This window comes from Dendrobates tinctorius, unplaced genomic scaffold (assembly GCF_039654945.1).
Source record: "Dendrobates tinctorius isolate UK_male_01 unplaced genomic scaffold, ASM3965494v1 ptg000107l, whole genome shotgun sequence".
NCBI classification, from domain to species: domain Eukaryota; kingdom Metazoa; phylum Chordata; class Amphibia; order Anura; family Dendrobatidae; genus Dendrobates; species Dendrobates tinctorius.
The window spans coordinates 19,805,048-19,824,428 of record NW_027361775.1 but is presented as its reverse complement, the minus strand read 5'-3'; the positions used below and the strand labels follow the sequence as shown (position 1 = coordinate 19,824,428).

At 41.8% G+C, this 19,381-nt stretch overlaps 1 protein-coding gene across 3 annotated transcripts in view; it reads left to right on the top strand.

Moving 5' to 3' along the window:
- The window catches only part of LOC141100619 (major facilitator superfamily domain-containing protein 8-like), a 120,478-nt gene extending 118,141 nt beyond the window's left edge, over window positions 1-2,337 (top strand). For all 3 annotated transcript variants that reach the window (XM_073589218.1, XM_073589217.1, XM_073589216.1), the window contains one exon: window positions 321-2,337. The gene's annotated coding sequence lies outside the window, so the exon portion shown is untranslated. The remainder of the gene's footprint in view (window positions 1-320) is intronic.
- Window positions 2,338-19,381: the final 17,044 nt, after the last annotated feature.

Below are 19,381 nucleotides of genomic sequence, written 5' to 3'. Positions count from 1 at the left end.
TATATGTACTAGGCTCAAGTACTAAACTTGGGAGGGAAAATGGTGACACAAAAGGTAAATTTTGGCTAAGAAGTATAGATATTAGTGGGGGCACACAGGGAGCACCTGACAAATTCAAAGTCGAAAACGAGACAATACATGTGTTTAAACCCACCATCCCCATAAATAAGAATGCAAAGTGGATAAACTATTTATACAATAATCAACAATGGTTTGTAAAATACACTGGGGATGCCATAAAGGCAATTATTGACCCATTAAGTTTGCAATAGTTATTTTATGTCCTTTGATCATATTTTCCTTAATTCTATGCTGCATAGCTCCATGCCTTAAGAAAATGATGACGATGACCATGGAAACCACAGTAATGACTATGCATGCCGACTTTGAAGATCCCCTATATGAAAGATACTCCTATGAACCCATGAGAAGAATGCCATATCCACCTCCGGAATATGCCTGCCTGAAGCAAACTAACAAGGGATAGTCCAGGATCTGACTTCCTCCTGTGCAAAGTCCGTTAGGAGGGGGTTCATCTACTAGAGATGGGTTGTCTCGTGTATATGGTGAAGATTAGTTAATTAGGTTCCAGCATTGTTGAGATAGGTAGGCCGGGAGGAAAGATCGATAGGTTCGACGAGATTAGGATTTTGATTTTGCATATTTCCAAAGGAGGGACTGTTAAGGGGAGAATATATGGCATATGAATGTATATGTGGCGCCCCTGAGGCTTCAGTCTCCACAGAGGTACTGCACCTTCTCCTAAGGTGTAGTGCCCCACCATCCAGGTAAGGTGGGAACTCCTGACCACGCTCCACACCTGCATTCCACACAAAGGATAGTTCAGTGGGGCCACCAACAGCTTCAGGCTGGGGGTTAGCAGAGCACCCCTCGTGGAACCCTGCTTCGTAACACGAGATGTGCTGGGAGGCGGGTGGAGTGAGATGATATATAAAAGTGGGAAGAGTGAAAGTTAGAGAGCAGTTGGACAGTTGGGTAGTTGGTTAGAGGAGAGAGAAGATGGGTGTCTGAGGGACGTGCTGCAGCAGGTCCCAGTGATCTGGGCTGCTGGCACAAGAAAGACCAGAGATAGAGACTGATAAGATTAATAACCTAACCTTCCATAAGAGAGAGAACAGATCGGAACGAATGAGAATAGAAGGACGGTGGGAAGCTGGTTGAAGAAAGATAGAGAACCCTTCCAGTCCAGAGAGCGCAAAGGCCGGGGCCCGGTCCCCGAGGTTGATTGGATCTTTATGTCCGGCAACAGACACCGGAGGAGTAGTGAGCCGCTAACGCCTTGCTCCCATCATAGGCTTGGGACACAACAGCAACTGAATAGAGAGCCGGGACGCAGAGTGGAGTCCCCGAAGCAGGCTACAGCTGTCTGTCATACAAGTAAAGACTAGGAACACCTAGAGAGAGGCATTCCAGGGTAACTAAGTACTGGAGTGCTTCGCACCTACAGGCGCATTGGAGGAGTCGTTCAGTAAGGTACATGTTGGCGGAGTGTGGAAGGGAGAATCCTATCCTGCCTGGAGGTTGGCTGGAGCCCTGACCTGGAGAACACAGTACGGAGGCAGGCAGTTGTGTGAACTGCAAACAGAGAGTAAAGCTTTGGAACCGCACACTCTGGTGTCCTCCAGTTATTCCCGCACCACTACACCTGGTAACCAGCATCCATACCATTCTGTGCCTCTCCTCATCCATTGCACCTACACTGCCCTGGGACTACAGCTCCACCTGTGGGGAGCTACACCATCGTTGCTGCACCACACCATCAGTCCCAGCAGATCTGCATGCAGCGTTGGCTCAACACCTTACTTGCCAAACACCACGGGTGGCGTCACGAGCTAATCTAATAAACTTTAACACCATTAACATCACCGCCATTGATATTGGGCGCCCAGGGCCACGGACCGGGTCACCGCTGCTGTGACACATTCCCGCCTGACACCGGCCCGGTACCGAGTATCCCGCTGCCCTGTGTGTGCGAGGGCGACCCATATACAAGAATCAAAATTATACCACTATATGGACGCTTTGCTCAAATATTAGAATCATATAGCTTTAAGATACTTCTGATTCTCTAAGACTTATTTCTGTATTTCTGTATCCACCTAGTCTCATCAAAACTGGGTTAGGCTAGGCCAGAAACAATAATCAGTTGCATAATGATTATATAGTAGATATAGGACATATGAGATCAGTAATAATTTGCTATTTGGGGAAATCAGTAATTTGGAAAGAACCCATGATGTAATGCAATGAGACAGCTCGATTTTTGCTATAAAATGTACACTTCTGGAAATAAATCAGAAATCATTTGAGAGACAATTGCTTGCATTTGTCCCGATTTCTCTGGCCGTAAGACCCCACATTCAGTTTGGAAGCAGAACAATTAAGATGAAGACACGCATTCTGTGTGCCATATCAATATCATTCATATCACCCTCACCCCCTATCTTGGTATGCATGGTACCTCTCTTCCCCCAATCCTGGCATGCATGATACTCCCTCATCCCTATCCTGGTATGTATGGTCCCCTCACCCCCTATCCTGGTATGCAGGGTACCCCTCCTCCCCCAATCCTGGTATGCATGGTACTTCATCCCTATCCTGATATTCATGGTCCTCTCACCCCCCATCCTGGTATGCATGGTCCCCTCATACCCTATCCTGGTATGCATGGTGCTCCCTCATCCCCCGATCCAGGTCTTAGGAGTGTGGGATTGTGCGGCCGTAATTGGCGCCCGATTTCGGCGCCACAAACCGCCGTCTCGACTTCACGGCGAATACCCCGGTAATCTTTTGTGCCTGCTGTGATGACAGGAGAGGGCGAGTTGTTACTCCGGAATTGGCGCCTGCGCATTCCTCTCTTTCCGGTGCCATTGCCTTGAAGACACTGCAGTGCCTTCCCCAGAATGGCGGCGGAAAGCACGGACTGCGCATGCGCCGCTTCCAAAGCAACAGCCCGCCCTCCTGTCATCACAGCAAGACACAAGACCCCGCGGCCACATCGAATCGGTAAGGTGCCGTGCCGGCAGGGGGGGCGTCTTCCGCGATCTCCTGGGGGGGTGCATCACTATCTGGAGCCAGACTGCGCAGGCGCATCACGCTTGCGCAATCTATAAAGGCTTCGGACAGAGTGACGCTTAGCCCGTTATATTATAGATATACACTACCGTTCAAAAGTTTAGAGTCACTTAAAAATTTACTTATTTTTGAAAGAAAAGCAGTTTTTTTTCCAATGAAGCTAACATTAAATGATTCAGAAACATACTGTTAATGTGGTAAATGACTATTCTAGCTGCAAATGTCTGGTTTGTAATGCAATATCTTCATAGGTGTATAGAGGCCCATTTCCCACAACCATCACTCTAGTGTTCTTATGGTACTTTGTGTTTGCTAACTGTGTAAGAAGGCTAATGGATTTTTAGAATACTCTTGAAAACCCTTGTGCAAGTATGTTAGGACAGCTTAAAATATTTTGGCTGATTAGAGAAGCTATAAACCTGACCTTCCTTTGAGCTAGTTGAGAATCTGGAGTATTACATTTGTTGGTTCCATTAAACTCCCAAAAGGGCCAGAAAAAAAGAACTTTCATGAGAAACTCAACAGTCTATTCTTTTTAGAAATTAAGGTTATTCCATGCGAGAGATTGCCAAGAAACTGAAGATTTCCTACAACGGTGTGCACTACTCCCTTCAAAGGAGAGCACAAACAGGCTTTAACCAGATAATGCTAAACCAGCCAACAATTATCGAAAGTAATGCTCACAAAGCAATCAAATAGAGAAACCCAAGATCACCTCCAATTGAAGTACAGATCAACACCAGAGCATTCAAATAGTAAAATATTATTTCTTTTATTAGTACAAAAGTCAAACATTTAAAAAACATACATGTTCCCAAGATCAGTGCAAGAAAAGGGACCAACAACTCCCATTATATATATTATGCTGCATAGTATTGAACCTCATAGCTGGTAAGCAATCCATTTGTATATGCTGCTAGAAACCTATACTAAAGTGTCTGCTGTTCAATAAAACGTGCACAGTATATTCACTACACAGCACAAGCCCATAGGCTAAGATAAACACTAGCCTGGGCTATCCAAATGCTAGACCAAAAATCAGTTTATAATTTGTAACAACATAGAAGGTATATCTATGTTAACTAATTAGCGTTAAAGCTACTGAGGCCATTACCTGGATCCTGGCAGCGTTAGTAAGAGTCACATAGGAGACAGATCCCTCCACCCCGACGTGCACGTTTCGCCCAGCTTCCTCGGGGGGCGTGTCTAGGCCGTGGGTGTGTGAAGTTAAAATACCAGCCTCAGCCAATCAGAAGGAATCTATCTCCCACGCTTCAACCAATGAGCCAGGCTCTTTCAAAAAGCACTATAGGGATGGTTGTATGGCGCATGCGCCGATCGCGCTCCACTCCACTTAACTAATATGACATCCTGCCGCGGTCACAATGAATGGCCTCCTATCCCCCGTCATATAACCAATGCTGCGGGACGAGCACCATCAGTGTAAATGCCCATGGCACGCATGTCAGGAGGGTGCCGATCTGCGCATGTGCACTCCAACCCTGAACTCATATTTTAGGCCCACATAACTAAACGGCTGAAGCAAAGATCGGTAAACTAATCATTCTAAAGCCTAAATGACCTTTGTATGTGTACACAATACATCTATAATAATCCGAACAAAAGGATTTTCTAATATAAACGTGTTTGATATAAATGTACAATTCATAGATGTCACGGGAAATAAACCAATCAGCTTTCTTTGCTATGTTTATGGATAAGGGATTGCAAGAGGCAAATATACTTTATCAATAAATAGCACATCACATTAAATATCTATCAAAGTATGCCTCATGCTAAATATTAACAATTATTACAACAGTTGTGCAAAATTAACCAATCACCAAAATATTGGAAAAAATATCGAAGCATCCCAAAATACTAAATTCTGAAGCCACAATGTTCCGATAAACGAGCAAGGTCCACCAAATACGAAAAGCAGGAAAAAATCCTACGTAGATGATCCTGTATCAATCCATTTTCAATATGGCTTCACTCAGATGGATTCCGACATCTTGCTTATAGGCTTTTCCCAAAACTCTCCTTTCATCTTGAATGAGGCTCGTACCACAAAACCCAAAAATTAAAACAGAAAAAAAGGGTAAGTACAACTACAACATAAACAATAAAAACACCCCAACCCTAAAATTAATCAGGAGAAAACCCAATAATGTCCTATAGAAACGCACCAAAACCAGCATTCTCATTAAGACCTTGTGGTTGCAGTGTACCCAATTTAAATATCCACCTACACTCTAATTTGGCAAGTTCTTTACCTAAATCTCCTCCTCTAGAATTTAATACAATGCAGTCAATACCTTTAATTTTCAACAAATGTGCCTTGCATTCATGATATCTCTTAAAATGTCTCGGTAATGTTTTGAGAGCACTCTCATCCTCAACTGTTTTGGCCTTTTCTATGTCTAAGCAATGTTCTCTTGTGCGAATTTTCAATTCGCGAGTGGTTAGGCCCACATACACTTTATTGCACCGGCACGTGGCATGATATATCACCCCTTTGCTTGAACATGTTAAAAGTCTTCGAATTTCAAAAGATTTGGAGCCATTGAAATTCTTAAAAGTGTTTGCCCTGATCAAATTAGCACAAGCCTTGCAGACCCCATATGGAAAAAAGCCAGGATTGTCACACATCGTAGATTTTATCCTTTTATTAAATTCGTAGTGGCTATGCACCAGACAATCACGTAATGTCCGCGAACGTCTTGCTACCATTGAAGGATATGGATCCAGAATTTTACTTAAAGTCGGATCACTCAATAGCACATTCCAATGTTTGTTTAGAATATTCCTACATTCGCTCCATTGATCATGGAACGTAGTTATAAACCTCACCTTATTCCCAAATGAGTGATTATTCTGTGCCCTGCACAATAGAGAATCCCTCGGCATCTGTTTTGCTCTATTGTAACCTTTGCGAATACTCCTATGACTATAATTGCGTTCTTTGAAACGTTGTGATAATTCCTTGGCTTGTAATTCAAACTGATGGTCATCTGAGCAAATGCGTTTAATGCGTAAAAACTGGCCAATCGGAATTCCTTGTATCAAAGTTTTCGGATGAAAGGATTCCGCATGCAAGAGGGAATTAGTAGCTGTTTTTTTACGAAATACAGTCGTGGAAAGAACTCCATCATCAGATGCTGAAATGAGAATATCCAAAAATTCAATACTTCGACCAAACTTATGTGTCAGACGAATATTGTACGGATTAACATTAAGGACCTTCATTGTCTCATTCAGTTCATCCATCGAACCCTCCCAAATAAACAGTACGTCATCAATGAACCTGATCCAATTATGGATCTGCTTCATCCCTGGTATAGATAGCATCATCAAGAAATATCTCCCGCTCCCAAAACCCCAAAAATAAATTAGCGTACGAGGGGGCACAAGAGGCCCCCATCGCAGTCCCCTGTATTTGTAAATAGATTTTTTTATTAAATGTAAAAACATTGTGTTTAAGTACAAAATCCAATAATTGGATAAGCAATTCAGCCATAGATTTCGGTATGTTGCTCGATTTAAGAAACCATTGGACTGCTCTAATACCATCTTCATGTCGAATAGAAAAATAAAGCGCCTCCACATCGGCTGTTACGAGTAACATATCATCACTCAATTGAACCTGATTGAAATGGTTTAAAGCCGCTGTTGTATCTCTAATACATGAAGGCAACTCCTGGACCAATGGCTTCAGAAAATAATCCACAACATCACAAATGATTTCACAAAGACCATCATTACTAGAAACAATTGGTCTTCCGGGGGGGATTTTGAATATCCTTGTGGACTTTGGGAATCAAGTAGAAGGTTGGCAACTTAGGTTTCATTGTCTTAAAAAATGTCAACCAATCTTTTGGGAATGATGTGGTGTTCAAGTGCGGTTTCCAAGATCTCAATTAACTCCTGTTGAAACTTCACTGAGGGATTAAACGTTAGCTGTCTATAACAGTCCTTGTTGTTCAATAGTTTCTCCACCTGCATGATATACATGCAATTTGGCCAGATCACTATATTACCCCCTTTGTCCGCCATCTTAAACACCACATCATCCCAAGATTCCATTGTCTTATTTGGTGATTGGTTAATTTTGCACAACTGTTGTAATAATTGTTAATATTTAGCATGGGGCATACTTTGATAGATATTTAATGTGATGTGCTATTTATTGATAAAGTATATTTGCCTCTTGCAATCCCTTATCCATAAACATAGCAAAGAAAGGTGATTGGTTTATTTCCCGTGACATCTATGAATTGTACATTTATATCAAACACGTTTATATTAGAAAATCCTTTTGTTCGGATTATTATAGATGTATTGTGTACACATACAAAGGTCATTTAGGCTTTAGAATGATTAGTTTACCGATCTTTGCTTCAGCCGTTTAGTTATGTGGGCCTAAAATATGAGCAGCTCAGGGTTGGAGTGCGCATGCACGGATCGGCACCCTCCTGACATGCGTGCCGTGGGCATTTACACTGATGGTGCTCGTCCCGCAGCATTGGTTATATGATGGGGGATAGGAGGCCATTCATTGTGACCGCGGCAGGATGTCATATTAGTTAAGTGGAGTGGAGCGCGATCGGCGCATGCGCCATACAACCATCCCTATAGTGCTTTTTGAAAGAGCCTGGCTCATTGGTTGAAGCGTGGGAGATAGATTCCTTCTGATTGGCTGAGGCTGGTATTTTAACTTCACACACCCACGGCCTAGACACGCCCCCCGAGGAAGCTGGGCGAAACGTGCACGTCGGGGTGGAGGGATCTGTCTCCCATGTGACTCTTACTAACGCTGCCAGGATCCAGGTAATGGCCTCAGTAGCTTTAACGCTAATTAGTTAACATAGATATACCTTCTATGTTGTTACAAATTATAAACTGATTTTTGGTCTAGCATTTGGATAGCCCAGGCTAGTGTTTATCTTAGCCTATGGGCTTGTGCTGTGTAGTGAATATACTGTGCACGTTTTATTGAACAGCAGACACTTTAGTATAGGTTTCTAGCAGCATATACAAATGGATTGCTTACCAGCTATGAGGTTCAATACTATGCAGCAAAATATATATATAATGGGAGTTGTTGGTCCCTTTTCTTGCACTGATCTTGGGAACATGTATGTCTTTTAAATGTTTGACTTTTGTACTAATAAAAGAAATAATATTTAACTATTTGAATGCTCTGGTGTTGATCTGTACTTCAATTGGAGGTGATCTTGGGTTTCTCTATTTGAAGGCTTTAACCAGAGTAGAAAGAAGTGGGAGGCCCCGCTGCACAACTGAGCAACAAGACAAGTACATTAGAGTCTGTATGAGAAATCGACGCCTCACAGGTCCTCAACTGGGAGCTTCGTTAAATAGTACACGCAAAACGCCAGTGTCAACAGTGAAGGGGCGACTCCGGGATGCTGGCCTTCAGGACCCAGTGACAAAGAAAAAGCCATATCTGAGACTGGCTAATAAAAGTAAAAGATTAATATGGACAAAAGAACACAGACATTGGACAGAGGAAGATTGGTAAAGTGTGTTATGAACAGGCAAATCCAAGTTTGAGGTGTTTGGATCACGTAGAAGAACATTTATGAGACACAGAATAACTGAAAAGATGCTGAAAGAGTGCCTGATGCCATCTGTCAAGCATGGTGGAGGTAATGTGATGGTCTGGGGTTGCTTTGGTGCTGGTAAAGTGGAAGATTTGTACAAGGTAAAAGGGATTTTGAATAAGGAAGGCCATCACTCCATTTTGCAAAGCTATGCCATAACCTGTGGACAGGGCTTGATTGAAGCCAATTTCATCCTAGAACAGGACAATGACCCAAAGCACACCTTCAAATTCTGCAAGAACTATTTAGGGAAGAAGAAGGCAGCTGGTATTCTATCTGTAATGGAGTGGCCAGCGCAGTCACCAGATCTCATCCCCATTGAGCTGTTGTGGGAGCAGCTTGACCGTATGGTACCCAAAAAGTGCCCATCAAGCCAAACCAACTTGTGGGAGTTAAATTAATTTGGCAGCTCATTTGATTAATAAAAGTATAAGTTTTCATGGAAAACAAAATTGTCTGGGTGACCCCAAACTTTTAAACGGTAGTGTGTGTGTGTATATATATATATATATATATATATATATATATATATATAAATATTTGGCAGAAAAGGGTTAAGTATAATAAAAGGAAACTCAATGTTCTTGTTTAGCTGCAATAATCTCCTGTAATCAATTAAAAAAAATTAAAGAGAAAATTCTGTGTAAGTGCACAATTCTATAAGAGACCTTCTAGTAACATCGCCTACAGTATAGTCACCCACTCTGCTTCAAGATAGTGGTGGTACAAATCAACGATCTAGAGATCCAGTAGTTGCTCCATATGCCATGCTTCTGGATATTGAAGACAACAACATACACTCACTTAGTATGAATCATGTATCAGTAATTTTATGTCTTTAACCCCTTTCTGCCATTAGACGTACTATCCCGTCCATGTGCCCTGGGACTTAATCCCCAGGGACGGGATAGTACGTCTAATGAGATCAGCGGCGCCCACGTGGTGAGCGCCGCTGATCGCGTCCGGGTGTCAGCTGATTATCACAGCTGACACCCGGCACAATGTGTCAGGGGCGGTCACGGACCGCCCCCGACACGTTAACCCCTTGTACACCGTGGTCAAACACGATCGCGGTGTACCGGGGTTAAAGGGAAGCATCGGCAGGGAGGGGGCTCCCTCCGGGCTTCCCTGAGCCCCCCACGGCAGTGCAATGTGCAGCGCTGCTGCGGGGGACTCCTTCCCTACAGGCCTCCGGATCCAAGATGGCGACGGGGGCCTGTAGGGAGCTGACTTCCTCACTGCCTGCAAAGCGCAGGCATGAGGAAGTCTGCAGAACTGCCTGTGACAGATTGCTGATCTGTCACAGTGATCTGTGACATGACAGATCAGCGATCTGTCACAGGACGGTGGATGGTCCCACAAGGGACTATGTAATAAAGTTAAAAAAAAAAAAAAAAAAAAGTTAAAAATAATTTAAAAAAAATATTCCCCAATAAACCCATTTTTTCAAAATAAAAAAAACGAACAATAAAGGTAGACATATTTGGTATCGCCGCGTCCGTAGCGACCCGTCCTATAAAACTGTCCCATTAGTTAACCCCTTTAGCAAACCCCTTAAAAAATAAAAAACAAAGCAAAAAATAATGATTTATTATCATACCACCGAACAAAAAATGCAATAACGCGCGATCAAAAAGACGCATATAAATATCCATGGTACCGCTGAAAACATCATCTTGTCCCGCAAAAAACAAGCTGCCATACAGCGTCATCCGCAAAAAAATAAAAAAGTTATAGCTCGCAGAATAAAGCGATGCAAAAATAATTATTTTTTATACAAAATTGTTTTCATTGCAAAAAACCGACAAAACATAAAAAAAGACCTAAAATGAGGTATCGCTGTAACCGTAGCGACCCGAAGAAGAAAACCGCTTTATCAATTTTACCGCACGCGGAACGGTGTAAACGCACCCCCCCAAAAGAAATTCATGAAACGCTGGTTTTTGTTCATTCTGCGTCCCAAAAATCGGAATAAAAAGTGATCAAAAAATGTCACGTGCCCGAAAATGGTAACAATAAAAACGTCAACTCGTCCTGCAAAGAATAAGACCTCACATGACTCGGTGGGTCAAAATACGGAAAAATTATAGCTCTCAATATGTGGTGATACAAAAACTATTTTTACAATAAAAAGCGTCTTTTAGCGTATGACAGCTGCCAAATATAAAAACCGGCATAAATAGTAAATCAAACCCCCCGTTATCACCCCCTTAGTTAGGGAAAAATAATAAAACTAAAAGAAAATGTATTTATTTCCATTTTCCCGTTAGGGTTAGGGCTAGGGTTAGGGTTAGGGGTGTGTTGGGGTTAGGGTTGGTGTTATAATTGGGGGGTTTCCACTGTTTGGGCACATCAGGTGCTCTCCAAATGCAACATGGCGTCTGATCTCAATTCCAGCCAATTCTGCGTTGAAAAAGTCAAATGATGCTCCTTCCCTTCCAAGCTCTGCCATGCGCCCAAACAGTGTTTTACCCCCACATATGGGGTGTCAGCCTACTCAGGACAAATTACAAAACAACTTTTGGGGTCCAATTTCTCCTGTTACCCTTAGGAAAATAAAAAATTGGGGGCAAAAATATCATTTTTGTGGAAAAATAATGTTTTTTTTATTTTCACGCCCAGGCGTTATAAACTTCTGTGAAGCACTTGGGGGTTCAAAGTGCTCACCACACATCTAGATAAGTTCCGTGGGGGGTCTAGTTTCCAAAATGGGGTCAATTGTGGGGAGTTTCAATAGTTTAGGTACATCAGGGGCTCTCCAAACGCACATGACACCCGCAGACCAATCCATCAAAGTCTGCATTCCAAAACGTCACTACTTCCCTTCCGAGCCCCGACGTGTGCCCATACAGTAGTTTTCTCCCACATATGAGGTATCAGCGTACTCAGGACAAATTGGACAACAACTTTTGGGGTCCAATTTCTCCTGTTACCCTTGGGAAAATAAAAAATTTGGAGACTAATTGATCATGTTTGTGGAAAAAATACGATTTTTTATTTTCATGCCTGGGCATTATAAACTTCTGTGAAGCCCTTGTGGGTTCAAAGTGCTCACCACACATCTAGATAAGTTCCTTAGGGGGTCTAGTTTCCAAAATGAGGTCACTTGTGGGGGTTTCCACTGTTTAGGTACATTAGGGGCTCTCCAAAGGCAAATTGACACCCGCAGACCATTCCATCAAAGTCTGCATTCCAAAACGTCACTACTTCCCTTCCGAGCCCCGACGTGTCCCCATACATTAGTTTTCTCTGACATATGGGGTGTCAGCGTACTCAGGACAAATTGGACAACAACTTTTGGGGTCCAATTTCTCCTGGTACCCTTGGGAAACTGAAAAAATTGGTGACTAAAAGATCATGTTTGTGGAAAAAATACAATTTTTTTATTTTCACACCCGGGCGTTATAAACTTCTGTGAAGCACTGGGGGTTCAAAGTGCTCACCACACATCTAGATAAGTTCCTTGGGGGGTCTAGTTTCCAAAATGGTGTCATTTGGAGGGGGGTTTCTACTGTTTTGGCACATCAGGGGCTTTCCAAACGCGACATGGTGTCCGATCTCAATTCCAGCCAAAAACGTCAAATGGCGCTGCTTCCCTTCCGAGCTCTGCCATGCGCCCAAATAGTGGTTTACCCCCACATGTGGGGTATCAGCGCACTCAGGACAAATTGCACAATATCTTTTAGGGTCCTGTTACTCTTGGAAAAATAAGAATTGAGGGTGAAAAGATCATTTTTGTGGAAAAAATGATTTTTTAATTGTACGGCTGTATGTTATAAACTTCTGTGAAGCCCTTGGGGGTTCAAAGTTCTCACCACACATCTAGATAAGTTCCTTGGGGGTCTAGATTCCAAAATGGTGTCATTTGTGGGGGGTTTCCACTGTTTTGGTACATCAGGGGTTTTCCAATCGCGACATGGTGTCCGATCTCAATTCCTCCAAAAACGTCAATTGGCGCTGCTTCCCTTCCGAGCTCTGCTATGCGCCCAAATAGTCATTTACACCCACATATGGGGTATCAGCGTACTCAGGACAAATTGCACAATAACGTTTAGGGTCCTGTTACCCTTGGAAAATTAAAAATTGGGGGTGAAAAGATCATTTTTGTGGAAAAAATATGATTTTTTAATTGTACCGCTGTACGTTATAAACTTCTGTGAAGCCCTTGTGGGTTCAAAGTTCTCACCACATATCTAGATAAGTTCCTTGGGGGGTCGAGTTTCCAAAATGGGGTCACTTGGGGGGGTTTCCACTGTTTAGGTACATCAGGGGCTCTCCAAACGCGACATGGCATCCAATCTGAATTCCAGCCAATTTTGCATTGAAAAAGTCAAGCGGCGCTCCTTCCCTACTGAGGTCTGCCATGCGCCGAAACAGTGGTTCCCCCCCACATATCAGGTATCAGCGTACTCAGGACAAATTGCACATTAACTTTTGCAGTCCAATTTCTCCTGTTAGCCTTAGTAAAATAAAAAAAATTGAACCTGAATTATTTTTTTAGTGAAAAAAAGTTAAATGTTAATTTTTTTTTAAATATTCAAAAAATTCCTGTGACGCACCTAAAGGGTTAATAAACTTCTTGAATGTGGTTTTGAGCACCTTAAGGGGGCAGTTTTTAGAATGGTGTCACTTTTGGGTATTTTCTATCATATAGACCCCTCAAAGTGGCTTCAAATGTGATGCGGTCCCTAAAAATAAAATGGTGTTGCAAAAATGAGAAATCGCTGGTCAATTTTTAACCCTTATAACTTCCTAACAAAAAAAAATTTTGGTTCCAAAATTGTGCTGATGTAAAGTAAACATGTGGGAAATGTTATTTATTAAGTTTTTTGTGTGCCGTATCTTTGTGATTTAAGGGCATAAAAGTTCAAAGTTGGAAAATTTCAAAATTTTCTCCCAAGTTCCATTTTTTTCACAAATAAACGCACGTTATTTGAATGAAATTTTACCACTAACATGAAGTACAATATGTCACGAGAAAACAATGTCAGAATCACCGGGATCCATGAAAGCGTTTCAGAGTTATTACCTCATAAAGGGACAGTGGTCAGAATTGTAAAAATTGACCTGGTCATTAACGTGCAAACCACCCTTGGGGCTTAAGGGGTTAATTCTAAAGTTTTGCCCACATACTGTACAAATTTTGTGAGAACACAATCACAGATATATCACAAAACAAGGATTTACAGCTCAGAAAAATGGTTGATATTTTATAAGTGTGGTGAAAAAATTGCGTTGGGGATTTTTTCCTTCAATATTGGTGGACCACTTGCACAATTCCATAGATCACTCTTTGTATACCAACCTTTCCTATATGAGCCAAAATCTGTCTATCCAATGATTTTGGGACATGTTTAATCTCACTAAATGGTCCCTTTGATTTCTTAACTGACTATGTATTAAGGAAGAAGGCAATTTAAATTCCAGCACTTGTTACACAAAATAGGCCAGTGGATTTTGTATGATGGATGCCGTGTGATTTCTTTGTTCTTTATAAGTTATAATAAAAGGGATTCTCCTTCATAAAACTTTGGTGTCTGTCATTGTAAGAAAGAGTAATTGATCAATGAAGTTTCTTTTTTTTCTGATTGTGTTTCTCTACGTGTCCTGGGTATCCTTTATGGATAATATCACTCATACTGATCATCCAACCTCTAACAAACAAGGGACCGACCTCCTAGTAGATGTCTGGAGGGGAATCTATTGCAACAAGTTTTTTGTCCATGGGTCTATGTAAGGGGTCTCTCTCAATCACTTGCATTACACTTGGATTAAAAACAGTTCAGAAAGCCATACCCCAAAATGGTACCAATAAAAGCTAGCTCATCCCACATAAAAAACAAGCCCTTATACATGTCTATAGATGAATAAATAAATTGTTGATGGCTTTCAGAACATGGCAACTAAAAACAATATTTTTTTAAATACTAAATTTAAAAAACTTTATATAAACTATTCTATATTTTTAAAGCAGTCTTACTTCGGAGCATTTTTCACACCTTTTTCTTGCGCTGTCTATGACATTGGCAGTATGTTTGTTGTCATTGCAACCAAATTTATTCTGCAAGAGGACAATCAAAGTCTCCCTGATGATATTGCATGTTGGATAAGTATCTGCCTCTATTTCTATGGATTTAGTACACCATTGATTCTGACCAAATCCACAGCTCAACTGACTAAAATGCAGACCCAAACGTGCAAGAACCCTCACCCATACTTCACTGTTGCCTGCAGACACTCATTATTGTACTGCTCTCCAGCCCTTCATAAACAAACTGCTTTCTGTTAGACTACGTTGAATATTTTGTGAGTTTTTTATATCAGCGTTTATAATCCAATACCAGGAGTGGGTGATAAATAGAGAAGTGGTGATGTGTTTGTATTATACTTTTCATCTGATTGTTCCATTAGTGGTTTTGGCTTACTGAAGTCCCTCACCTGGACCCGTAGAAGCAAGTAATTGCGAAACGGACGTTGTCTGGCACCTCTCTCCCCTAGCATTCCTCTAAGTTCTGCTTGTCCATAAACCTGTTGATGGAATTTATGTGAAAAAAGATGCACAATTTTTCAGTTTAACTGGTGAGTGCTGCATTTCTTCTACTATACATTGGATGCATTGGATGTTTGTTCATGCAAGCACCTCCGTTTTTTGACTGAACTGCATACCGCATTACTTCAGATAAATAGCTCCGTCTGTTAATAGTGGTGATTTGTGTGCCCTAGTTTGCCGTTCATCTGCTGGCTTTTCTGCTGGGACTATACTAAAGTAAAATACTCACTAAATATTGAAGGGGTGAACATGGCTTTACAGTCAAATATTTCACACTTTGACTTACGAATTCAGGGCAGCTACTGCAAGTTTTCTGCATCCCAGTTCCCATATTTTCTTGCATAGTTGTGTCACTTGGCCTTGTTTTCATGTTGATAGTATGCCTTTTTGGCCACAATTCTTCCACAAACTACTTCTGGCCATACTTCTCCAATCTGGTTTCCACTGGTTGCAAGAACTAAGCTCATGGTTAAGAGGCAGAAAACAGTCGTTATAAATGGTACATTCTCTAAATGGGCTAAGCAAAGAGTGGAGACCACAAGGATTGTGTTAGGCCTATTTCTTTTTATTCTCTTTAAAGGAATTGTCCATTACTAGGACAACCCCTTCTTGATCAAAATGGCCCCGATAAAATAATGAAGTCTATACTCCCCTCCAAGGTCAAGCACTCGCTCTCCCCAGGACTCTCATGCGGTGTTGCGACATATGACGCCGGCGCCCAATCAGCGCTGGCGTCACTGTTTCTGCTTTCGGACAAATCAATCATGAAGAGGAAGTTCAGGCTGGGGAAATTGTTTTTTTATTGTTGTTTTTTTTAAACTTTCACTTCTCAATGTTATAAACTTCTATGAAGCACCTGGGGTCCAAGGTACTCACCACAGATCTAGATAAGTTCCTAAAATGGAGTCACTTAGGGGGTTTCCACTTTTTTGGCACAACAGGGGTTCTCCAAACCAGGGCTGTGGAGTCGGAGTCGGAGTCAGTTTTGGTTGGAGTCGGTAGAAATGTACCGACTCCGACTCCAGCTTTAAAAAAAATGTATTAATATTTCATAACTGAACTTTCATATGAATTTTATAAATGTTACTCAAATATATATGTTCTATCAAACTATGAACAACAGTGATAAGCAGTTCTGCTGGAGATAGAGACATTTCTTACTTCTTGTGTGTCACTGTTCTCCACTGCCCTTATCTAATCTTATACTTGGTTAACCTCATGCTGCCCCAACCCCCCTACTTACAATGTATGAAACTGAAAGTGAAAATGTGTTGCAAATTCTTAGTAGTAAAGCTCCTCCTCTAGACTAGATCATACTAGGTGTGCATCTTCCTAGCATCTCACAGCTGCCTGCTACTCAGAAGAGGAAGACTGTAAGAAGTATTATCCTTTCAACAAACTTTGCATCAGTTAACTGTGAGTACATGAGGAATAATAACAGTATTACTGACCACTATATCAGTTGTACGACCTGGCAATAATTTTGTACAATTGTTTTTAGGAAAAACAATTGTCATTTGGATTGTGAATGCAGAATTAAAAACCTGAGAATGTCAAAGAAGCATCACATTAAATCAGCTGTATTTGAACATTTCACCATCACTCAAGATAGAAAACATTATGTCTGTCAGTGTATGACAAATGATCCAGACGAAAACAAATGCTGTGAAGCCAAGATGAGTGCATATTCAGGCAAAGATAAAAATGCTCCTACCAGAGCTTCTAATCTAAAGAGACATTTACAGCGCTTTCATCCAGAAGTACTGAAAGCAGTGGATGAGAAAGACTGCATCCAAACCAATGAACCAGTGCCCAGCTCTTCCAGCCAAACAAAGGAGCAGAGAACTTTGCAGCCATCAGTTGCAAGATATTTTGTCAGTGACAAAGTTACTGTGACAATGACAGTAGATACATTTAAAAAACAGATCATAGAGCTTGTTGTAAAGGATAGTGTGCCTATTTCATTATTTTCACGACCAGCTTTTATGTGTCTGAATGGGGAAATGGCCCGCAAGCTTGGTGTTTCTCTGGAGAGAGCGAGTATTAGAAAATTAGTAATTGAAGAAGCTTTTAAACAAAAGGAAGAACTTAAAAAAACTCTCAAGGGACACTTTCTGTTTCTTAAAATGGATGCCTGCACACGTCACAGAGTGAACTATTTTACCATCAATGTCCGATTTGTTTGTGACAAAAATGAAATAGTTACCAAGACATTGGCAGTACAAGACACCAAAGCTCATCACACCAGTGAGTTTCTCCAGGTCTTGGTGGAAAAGGTTCTGCAAGACTATGAACTTAAAAAAGCGCAAGTTCTTTCTGTCATAACTGACAATGCTTCAAATATGATAAGTACTATTAAGCTAATGAATGAGAGTAATGATGGTGACCAGCAGCTAGAAGAACATTCTGGGTCCACAGACACAGAAATGTTTGAAATAGAGGAACACAGTATTGTAACTGAGGAGCAAACTGAAGTTGCTTTAGATGAACAGCAACATGATAGTTTAGATGATCTTGTTGAAACTGTGTCAATATGTTCTTTCATTCATCACGTGCGCTGTGTTGTGCATACGCTACAGCTGGCTATAAGAGACAGTCTGCAAGAAGGACATGCTGCTGCACTGAATGGCAAGGTGAGAAAATTGGCTACTGTTGCCAGAACCCCTAAAGCTGACTCAATTTTGAAGAGACGTGCTGGAAAAGGGGCAATTATTGATCAAGCCACACGATGGGGCAGTACTTACTTAATGATTCATCGCTTGGTTGAACTGAAAACCTTTCTTGTAGACATGGCTAACCCTCAACTGACGCTAAATGAAAGTCAGTGGAATCAGGTGACTGAGCTGGAAAAATTGCTAGAGCACCCATTTACAGTGACTAAAAAATTACAAGCAGAGGACTTAACTCCAGGTATTTTCTTAAAGGAGTGGAAGAACCTGATGTTTCGCCTGTCCCAAAGAGGAGGGTTAATTGCAAGTGGCATTGCTACATCAATGAAACGGAGAGAGGAGCTACTATTACAAAATAACATTCTTTTGGCAGCGGTTTATGTAGACCCAATGCATCGGATTCTTCTAGATGATCAACAGCTAAGTAAAGGAAAAGAAGCTCTGTTTGAAATAGCAGTAAGGATGAAAGGGTTGCAGAACAGTCAGGAGGAACAAGAAGAATTTGGTCGTCCTGCCACATCTTCACCCTCATCATCAACTGATGAAGAATTTAATTTCGAAAAATATTTGGATCACAAGGACCGTACAAAGCGTTCCCGCATAGAAGAAGAGTCATCCCCATCAAGGAACACAGCCAGTACATTTCAGCAGAATTTTTCATGTGCACTAAAAGAAATTGAGAAATTTGACCGTTCATCAAAAATAACAGTGCAACAAGCGATTCCTCTGTATCCTGACATTGTCAGAGATGTTGCCCAAGTGGTTACTGCTTTGCCACCAACACAAGTTAGTGTAGAGAGGTTGTTCTCTGCTCTCAAAATAATTAGATCAGATTTGAGGGCATCCATGAAGGAGGATCTGACAGAGGCAATGTGGGGAAGGTGACCTGACGTACGGGCGGACGTGTCAGAATGGAGAAAGATAGGTTTGCACAGTTTAGGTAGGTGTCAGTAATATAGTGGGAAACAGCTAGGAAAGTGTAGGTGACGTGCAGTACCTTGGGATGACCATTAGATGGCAGGGTGGAGTGTGAGCAAAGGACGTGACATCAGCTTAGGGCTTTAGAAACCGTTGGTCATGGGGGGCGGAGTGACAGTTGGAGTGACAGTTTCAAGGAACCGGGAGAGCTATAAATATTGAGGGAGGGTTCCAGAAAGTTCCAGTCCCCAGGGGGAGCTCAGGTGACAGGAGGACTGTGACAGTCTTTGCGCTCTGAGGAGAATCTTACCAGGGGGACTGAGGAGAGAGAACGTCAGGGGGGTGGTCCTGACAGGAAGATACCGCAGAAGAGACGAGGCAGTGAGTGCTATATACCGTATTTGACACGACGACTGACCAGTGAAAGCGCTGTTGGTTATTGGGCCTAGGGCGGCCACAGTGGCAGACCTGTCAGGAGCATCAAACAAGTGAAGGAGGGACGGTACGCATATGTACGTCCCTAT